Source organism: Silene latifolia, unplaced genomic scaffold (genome assembly GCF_048544455.1).
Source record: "Silene latifolia isolate original U9 population unplaced genomic scaffold, ASM4854445v1 scaffold_20.1, whole genome shotgun sequence".
Lineage (NCBI taxonomy): Eukaryota > Viridiplantae > Streptophyta > Magnoliopsida > Caryophyllales > Caryophyllaceae > Silene > Silene latifolia.
In genome coordinates this window covers 5,336,330-5,346,984 of record NW_027413163.1, presented here as the reverse complement: position 1 = coordinate 5,346,984, position 10,655 = coordinate 5,336,330, and positions in this window count along the sequence as shown.

The following is a 10,655-nucleotide window of genomic DNA, read 5'->3' as shown; positions in this document are numbered from 1 at the left end:
AAACATACTTTATTAAATAAGTTTAAGTGATTACATTATAAAACCAAAGCTAACAAAAGGAATTACAAGGTTCTCATACGGTCTACAGCTAAAACTATCAAAGCTACTAGACTTCGTCGGACACAGCGGAAGACTTCTAACTGCCACGTGATGACTTATCCCAGCTATCCCATACGCGTCATATCACACCTGCTCAATAACTGCTCACCACCCCCGAATGGATCACCACAGTTTTTAAAACATTTAAACGGGGTCAGTACTAATCACACAATTTAATACATATATCAACAATAAGATAAACAGACAGCCAATCGTCACACACACACACACACACCACCAACTCCCATCGTCTCAATACTGGACGGTCCACTGGACCCCCCGCCCGGTGGGGGACCGCAGCCGTTCCCACCTAAGCCCCGCTCATCGTACGAGCGATAACCCTGTCCCATTAATGTGCACATCCCCTTTCGTGGCGGGTTCCACTAAGGGCGAAACTAGGGCGTGAGATCACTCCCGCAAGTGACCCCACTCAGCCGAGAACGCATCTCGAGAACCATCACAAACACAACCACAATCACAATCACAATTACAATTACAATCATCATATCAATCAACTAACTACAAAGACATCACCAATATCCCATTATGGGACTAATACCGAGTAGAAATCCTACCGGATAGCACAACACGCAGACGGTATCTACAAATTTGTCTCAAAACGCCTCTTCTATGAACTCTCCTCCTACCATACAGCACATGGATACTACTATTCAATTACTATTCATAAAAACCCCCAATTCCTAAATTGGGGTTTCACTAATCTTAACAAAACATTATATAAATTACATTAAAAGCTTACCCTCGACGCAAGGAATCCAACGACACAAACTACGATGCAAACCGACCGTCTGAACTCCGGGAATTGTCAAGAACGCGATTAGGAAGAAGACAAGTTGCTTTCTCTCTTAAACAGGTTTTAGGTTTTGTAAAAAGTGATTTAGAACAAAGACGAATTGGTTTAAATACCTTAATCGCATAATTAACAAAACCCGAGAAAACTCCCCGTAAAACCGGACACTCGATCGAGTACCCAAGGTACTCGATCGGGTACCCCCCCTACTCGATCGAGTACCCCAGCTACTCGATCGAGTACCCAACAGGTCAGAAACTATTTTATTTCGCAACTTGCCCTTAATCGACAGAGTAAGGGCTACTCGATAGAGTACCCCAAGACTTATAAATACGGAGTATTACAGTCTTCCCTCCTTAAAAGGAACTTCGTCCCCGAAGTTCAACCCATACATAAAAACAACCATACTGACTCGACCAAGACACAACAACTTAGCTAAGGACTTGAGAACTCGACCGAACATAGAACATGAACTCTTAACCCCCATTCTACCAGCTATGTTTACTTCCACAACATGACTCACTATATCGTATCTACCACATATATATCTTTCACGACACCAACTCCATACATAACCAACTACCATCCTCTAATGCTGCTAGCTCCATAATATCATCAACTATCAAATCCAATACCAAGACACTCATAGACATCAAACGGAATGTTACATTCCACCACCCTTAAAAGGAACTTCGTCCTCGAAGTTTACTCACACTCATAACATCATCCTCCAACTGTTAACATTATATAAAATATTCCCCCACTCTGAAGCATCACACTACTACGAGCACGGCCATGGCCCTTTTATAAGTATTGTCCACAAAACAAATCCCTCCTTTACGCTACGCTAACACTCTACTTCCAATTATATTACCGCATGCACCACCATGAAACTCTCTTTTATTGCATCCTACTCCTCTTAAGACAAATGTTACGTCCTCGTAACTCGCTAATACTAAACCCTTAGCTATATTATCTCATTATCCTCATCACCACCCTATGTCAAAGATAATCGCCTATAACCTCATTTCCATAATCACTCCTATTTCTCAAGGCTCTCTTACTTCAACAGTTCTCATACTTCAAATCAATCTGCACACCCCTAACCTATACCATAAGGCTCGTAGCAAAATCACCATACTAACTCTCCATTATCACTTCAAACCAAAGATACCTCGCTATGTAAAGCACTTATCTTCCGAAGCATAACTCACGATCCGCACTCGTTACGTACACGCACACTAGATCCTCAAGTTCTTTCTTTCATTACCGCAAAATTCATACACAACTTAACATGACACTAATTTCCCCAACACCCCACACTCACCTGTCTCAACAAAAGATTATGAACTACCTGCCGCTTTCAGCTCATTACAACACATCATCCACGAATCATTTCCCATTACCATGTCTACCGATGTCTCATCTGAAAACAAGATCAACATTACCGTAACAACCTCTCACAACCGCGTCCCATCAACAGATTATCACTATCCCACGACAACAACGAAACATATACAACTCTATTTCACATCATACTCTACCTCATTCCCAACTTAACCTAGTAACGAAAACATAAATAAGCAAGACAACTGTCTATCAAAGACAAATCGAAACTCGTAGAGAGCTACATCAAACAAAACAACAATCCATGTATAATCGGTATGTACTTTCGAAACTCGAATCATAATCACCCCGCCTACTCCACCACAACCGGTGACGGCATCACAACGCCGCCACCAACAGCCACACCGTAGTGCGAAAATACCCGCATCACAACACTAAATATCGAGCCCGGATCACCACCCGAGGCACCACAACCACATCGATAGACATCACAACTACATACGATTCCATAAATACTGCCTCGGAAATAACCTTTCGGACAAGGAAACTTACTCCAATCCACTTTACTCTATCACAACGCAACATATTATATGAAATAACAGATAAGCATCTCATGAACATCATCTCTACCATTTCACGGAATACACGTGTGTTATTAATACACATAAAATTATAACTAGCCATGTCAAATTAATCAAATTATTACCTTTTTTGGATATCATTCAATTAAACTACCGTGTCCAACATATATATATTACAGAACATTCATAAAATAGCTTTATAATTATCACACCATACCACTTCTTGTGAGGTCCGAACCTCACACAAACATTTACACATATCATAGACCCGTAATCACAACCAACTAGTCAATCCTGACCACGTAAGTTACCACTCAACAAAGGTTACCTGCCGTCCGAGCTTAACTCGCATGCCCCTCATCACATTCTTCCATTCGCATCACCAGCACCTTCTGCCATACATAACCATACAGCTAACACTCATTATGAGAAACCACCTCCTAAGACTATGTCTTATACTTCCTGACAACCATACTTTTATCAATTCAGTCTTTACAAAATCAGCCTCTTTAGAATTGCCACTTTTCTAATATACACATTTCCTTAACCACTAGTCAAAGACCATAACACTACCACTGTCCGGACATCAAACCTCTTCACTCATCTCTAAATATCATGATTTCTTTTCTATCTTTGGTTAACATCCCAAACAACGAACATCGAATCCATGAACAAAATTATCTCAACATTCTTCCCAATATTTTCCTTAATTGAATCATCATCCATTTCTCCACCAAAATCTCATATCATGCAGATATTCTTCTAACTTCTTACTTTCCTTAATTCCTCGAAACTCATTATCAATCATGTTGTCCTGAAACTCCTATATAACCTTCAGCTAACATCTTCGTGATACTATCACACATTTCGATGATTCCTTACCTTTACATCACATAACTCCGGTGAACATTTTCCTCAGCTTACTTTTATCCTTCTTTTCTCTTTACACTCAATAATACCAATTTAATAGCTCAACTCCTTATTACTTCTATCTAACCCTTTTGTGCACCAATTACCTTCTCATCGCTCCAAAACTCAAATCCCATTATTTTATATCGATATCATCTCCCTCTTTCTTACCACAAATATTCTCTTATTATGTCATCAATCACCCTTGCCACTAATACATCCATAGAATCAACGTTCTTTGTTCAACAATTGCATCTCCTTCTTACATCTCTAGAAATCAAAATTCCTTTCATACCGCCAATTACCCAAGGAACTCACACAGTAGTTTCATCTTTTAATAAACCAAACCTCCCAAACTCACTCATTGTCTATAAATACACCTCGCGACATGTCTCCACAAAGTTCACTATATATTACTCTTCTCAACCCCTTTAAACGAACTTTCACTACCTAAATCCATAACCCACACGACTCCTAACCATTTCCCTCCTTAACTCTTTACACATCTCAAGTCGCCACTATCCACATTCTTACTTTCAATCTTTTCATTCTCACGTTCATTATACTCACATCATCCCTTGTCTATATTCACTTATTTCTACATTACTCAACACACAATCATATCACTCATCCCGTCTCGCAAAACGTGCGCCTTGCCTCAATAAACTATACCAATCTTCCTTTTCTTTTTCCACCATCTATCATAATCACTCATAATTCATGTCCTCCCCACCGAACTCATACTCATCATAGTGCCACTCTTTACAACATAAGATTGGGTAACTTACGCTTCGGACCAACACATACGTAAAACAATGCATAAAGAAGTAATACAACACCTTTGAATTAAACGTAATATGCAACGAATGTCAAAAGACAAACATACGACCAAATACGCATATGACCAGTACAGACCCCACTCGATCGAGTACCCGAACCTACTCGATCGAGTTGAGGCTACTCGATCGAGTGCCCAACATGCTCGATCGAGTGCCCCCGACTCGAACCCAAATAGACCTTCGATCTCTCGACTTACTCGATCGAGTAGCCCGGCTACTCGATCGAGTGACCCCATACTCGATCGAGTGCCCGAGGTACTCGATCGAGTGCCCAAAACACGATTCTGGTCAAAATAACGACAAGTACCCACTCGATCGAATCAAACCCACTCGATCGAGTCATGCTGACTCGTGAATACTACCCGCATGTTATCTCACATACCCTAACGTACTATGCATTCATTATTATTTCAACATTATGATTACAACTACGCATTCAAATCTGCGCGACTCCTCATACAATCAACAAAATAATCTACTTCGTGTTATTAAGTGCCACGTTATAAACAACCATCATGCTTTTCATCCAATTCGTTATACAAAACACATATCATTGAACCTCTATTCTTCATGTTACTACTTACCAAAAGTCAAACATTACCACCTATCATGCTCATATAACATTCAACTTTCAATCATGTATTACTCGCATGTTTTAAATTTTCATAACTTTTCATAACACAAACCACACCCATACACTACAAATCCTATTTCCATGTTGCTAATACAACAACATTACAAATCCACTTCATCACACATCATCATATACGAACTACATTCTTTTTCTACCATATCATTCATCATTCTCATATACTTTTTCAACGATTCCAACCAACATGTCAACCAACTATCATGCAACATACTTTCAACAAACCATATACAACACAATTAACATACACGTCACACATATACCCACGGACTCCACGTTCCCATACCATGTGACTGGCTTAAGTATCATGGGGCCAAGATTTTGAAGTGAGGGCGCCTACTCACCCAAAACCTAGCATCAGCCGGGGCTCCCATTACACATACACCAGGTTCATTTTATTAGACTCCCTATGTTCATTATGTTCATTTGTTACAGTTCCAAGATCGTCGCTCGATACCATTTGTAACACCCCCATACTCCAAGTGCCTTACCAGGACCACTCAGGTATAAGGATGCCACCATCTCGGTTACCCGAGGCATGATAATCATAAGACAATGAAGAAACATACTTTATTAAATAAGTTTAAGTGATTACATTATAAAACCAAAGCTAACAAAAGGAATTACAAGGTTCTCATACGGTCTACAGCTAAAACTATCAAAGCTACTAGACTTCGTCGGACACAAATGGGGAAGACTTCTAATCGCCACGTGATGACTCATCCCGGCTATCCCATACGCGTCATATCACACCTGCTCAATAATCGCTCATCACCCCGAATGGATCACCACAGTTTTAAAACATTTAAACGGGGTCGCATACTAATCACACAATTCAATACATATATCAACAATAAGATAAACAGACAACCGAATCACACACACACACACACACACACACACCACCAACTCCCATCGTCTCAATCCGACCGTCCACCGGACCACCACCATGGGGGACCGCAGCCGTTCCCACCTAAGCCCCGCTCATCGTACGAGCGATAACCCTGTCCCATTAATGTGCACATCCCCTTTCGTGGCGGGTTCCACTAAGGGCGAAACTAGGGCGTGAGATCACTCCCGCAAGTGACCCCACTCAGCCGAGAACGCATCTCGAGAACCATCACAAACACAACCACAATCACAATCACAATTACAATTACAATCATCATATCAATCAACTAACTACAAAGACATCACCAATATCCCATTATGGGACTAATACGAGTAGAAATCCTACCGGATAGCACAACACGCAGACGGTATCTACAGCTGTCTCAAAACGCCTCTTCTATGAACTCTCCTCCTACCATACAACACATAGATACTACTATTCAATTACTATTCATAAAAACCCCCAATTCCTAAATTGGGGTTTCACTAATCTTAACAAAACATTATATAAATTACATTAAAAGCTTACCCTCGACGCAAGGAATCCAACGACACAAACTACGATGCAAACCGACCGTCTGAACTCCGGGAATTGTCAAGAACGCGATTAGGAAGAAGACAAGTTGCTTTCTCTCTTAAACAGGTTTTAGGTTTTGTAAAAAGTGATTTAGAACAAAGACGAATTGGTTTAAATACCTTAATCGCGTAATTAACAAAACCCGAGAAAACTCCCCCGTAAAACCGGACACTCGATCGAGTACCCAAGGTACTCGATCGAGTACCCCCCTACTCGATCGAGTACCCCAGCTACTCGATCGAGTACCCAACAGGTCAGAAACTATTTTATTTCGCAACTTGCCCTTACTCGACAGAGTAAGGGCTACTCGATAGAGTACCCCAAGACTTATAAATACGGAGTATTACACTTTGGATTGTGCAATGCCCCCGGCACTTTCCAACGGTGCATGATGAGCATTTTCTCGGACTATGTGGAGCGTATTTTGGAAGTCTTCATGGATGACTTCACCATTCATGGAGACTCATTTGACTCGTGTCTAGACCATCTCGCTATGGTCCTATCACGATGCATAGACTCTCACCTCGTTTTAAATTCTGAAAAGTGTCACTTAATGGTGAGTAGTGGAATCGTGTTAGGACACATAGTGTCGAAAAGAGGGATTGAGGTGGATATGGCAAAGGTGGATGTGATTAAAACCTTACCGTATCCATCTAATACTCGAGACGTGAGATCGTTCTTGGGACACGCGGGTTTTTATCGAAGGTTTATTAAGGATTTCTCCAAAATAGCTAACCCCTTGTGCAAACTTTTGCATAAGGATGTAGAGTTCGTGTTTGATGATCATTGTAGGGAAGCATTTGACTTGTTGAAGGAAAGACTTGTATCGGCCCCAATCATTCAAGCACCCAAGTGGGATCGGCCTTTTGAGATCATGACCGATGCAAGCGATTTTGCCATTGGAGCCGTGTTGGGACAAAAAGATGACAAAGCTTCATATGTGATCCAATATGCTTCTTCACTCTTGAATGACGCTCAACGGAACTACACCGTCACGGAAAAGGAATTTTTAGCGGTGGTGTACGCCATTGAAAAATTCCGGGCTTATCTCTTGGGTGCAAAGGTCATCATCTATACCGATCATAAGTCTATAAGGCAACTTGTAGACAAGAAAGACACCAAGGCAAGACTCATGAGATGGGTGCTTTTGTTGAGCGAGTTTGACATAGAGATCAAGGACAAACAAGGGAGTGCTAATGTGGTGGCCGACCATTTGAGTAGGCTTCACATCAATGAAGATCTCGTGAAGACTATGGGGGTAGTTGACGGTAGCTTACCACATGAATCCCTTTACTCCATGAAGGCCGTTGAGCCTTGGTATGCCAACCTTGTCAATTACATGGTCACCAAGAAGTTTCCCACCTCACTTTCATCTAGTCAAAGGAACAAGATCAAGTCCGATTCTAGATTCTATATATGGGATGAGCCATATTTATGGAAAATGTGTCAAGACCAAGTCATCCGACGTTGTGTGCCGGATGTAGAAATTTCATCCATCCTAAAGCATTGCCATGAGTACGCTTGTGGGGGTCACTTTGGGCCTCATAGAACGGCACATAAAATCCTTGAGTGCGGTTTCTATTGGCCCAAGTTGTTTAAAGATGCTCATATTTTCGTTACTACTTGTGATAGATGCCAACGTTTTGGCAACATATCACGTAGGAATGAAATGCCCCAACAACCGATGCTCTACTTGGAGATTTTTGATGTTTGGGGAATAGACTTCATGGGGTCATTCCCTAATTCCTATGGATACATCTACATCCTCTTGGCGGTCGATTACGTGTCTAAGTGGGTGGAAGCCATCCCCACGAAATGTGATGATGCAAAGACGGTGCAAGCATTTGTCAAAAGCAATATATTTTCAAGATTCGGCTTCCCAAAAGCCATTGTGAGTGATAGGGGAACTCATTTTTGTAACAAGGTGATCTCAACCTTGCTTCAAAAATATGGTGTGCTTCACAAAGTTTCTACGGCATATCACCCCCAAACAAATGGCCAAGCGGAAGTCTCTAACCGGGAGGTTAAACACATCTTGGAAAGAACGGTCAATCCCGACCGAAAGGATTGGAGCAAGAGGCTTGAAGATGCTCTTTGGGCTTATAGAACGGCTTATAAGACCCCAATCGACATGTCCCCATATAGGCTAATTTATGGGAAGGGATGCCACCTTCCCGTAGAAGTGGAGCACAAAGCCTATTGGGCAATCAAAGCTTTTAATCAAATGTCGATGAGGCGGGATTGCACCGGAAGCTTCAAATCCAAGAATTGGAAGAGCTTAGGCACAATGCCTATGACAATGCTAGCATCTACAAGGAAAAGGCTCGGTCTTGGCATGACAAGATAGTCACAAGAAGAGTTTTCAAAGAGGGAGAAGATGTGTTGGTTTTTCAAAGTCGTCTCAAAAATTTTCCGGGCAAGCTAAGGTCGAAGTGGTATGGGCCTTACAAAGTGAAGAAAGTTTTTCCCCACGGAGCGGTGGAGGTAGAAGACCCGACCTCGGGAAAAGTTATAAAGGTAAATGGGCAAAGGTTGAAACATTACTACAAAGGAATAGAGCTACAAGGCGAAGAGGATCTTCTTTTAGAAGATCCAATTTACAAAGATTGATTCTCCAACATTGACTAAGTCGAGCCATCGACGTTAAAAATACGGCACAAATTTGTAAATATTCTCTTTTAGTGTAGGATTTCCCGTTTTTCATAGATAGAATTTACTTTCACGTCATTTCTCATTCCGTTATTTACATTCTTGTTAATAAATTGCATTAACATTCATGAAGTTACTAATCATTCTATGAGGTGTGAAGTTGATTTTTACATCACCTCGGAAGGCGTGTCATTGGTCAAGTGACGGAAATTTGGATGGAAATTGAATGGGAGCATGTTAAGAGAAAGAGCAAGGAAGAAGTGAAGCTTAATTTGCTAAATTTTGGTTTTATACCAAAATTTAGCCAACGAAAAAAATTGCGAAATCAGGGATTTTGGCAGACTGCCAAACTCCTCGGCAGTCTGCCACGGCAGTCTGCCAAAACCTAGGCAGTCTGCCGTTTATGCTACAGTGCGGGGATGTTGCAAACTTACCCACGAGACTCCCCCTTTGCTATTCATTTCAGATTTTTCGAGCATCCCTTTTCACCCCCCATCCCTAACTCTCATCCCTTTTCAACCCAAAATCACTCAAAATCCCTCCCAACATTCATCAAATCTTCAATCCTTCAATCTTTTGGCCTCAATCCTTCCCTCACAAACACCAAATACCTCTGATTCCACCAAAAATCAGAATTTTTCCCCAAAATTTTGAAGAACCCTAGCTTTCAAGACCTCAAATTTCAAGCTTCAAGATTGGAATTCAAGGGTTTAGGACGGGTTTTTGAGCAACTAGGAGCAACAAGGAGCATTATTTTGTGGAATTCGGGGAGGTATAACAACCAAACTCAACTTTCATTTTCTTGCTCTCTTATAATCCGAATTTAGCCTTGTTTTAGTGAATTAGTTGGATTAATTGTTGTCTCTTGATGTTATAGTTGTTGTTGGTGGTAAAATTTTCTGGGTGAGGCAAGAAAAACACCAAACACAAGATTTTGAACATCTTCTTGAGCTAGTGCACACCAAGTGTTTGGTGAATTGTCCCAAAGAGTGAAAAATTTTTGAGTGCCATATTTTGTATTGTTTGTGTTGTATCAACTTTCTTTGTAGGTACAAGAATGTCAAGGTTAAACCCATTCCGAAGGCCATCTAAGAAAAGGGTTGTAGAGGAGATTGAAGATGTGGTGGAACCAATTTTTACCGGGGAGGAAGGGTTAGATGCAAACCAATTAAAAATCTTTCAAAAACTCGGCCTACACCAAAAACAACCAATCAAAACCACCCGGTTCCTTGACCCCCCCACCCTAAACTACCTAGGCATGGGCACCCTAGCCCGGGCTATGCTTGCTAAGGTGGGCCTAGAG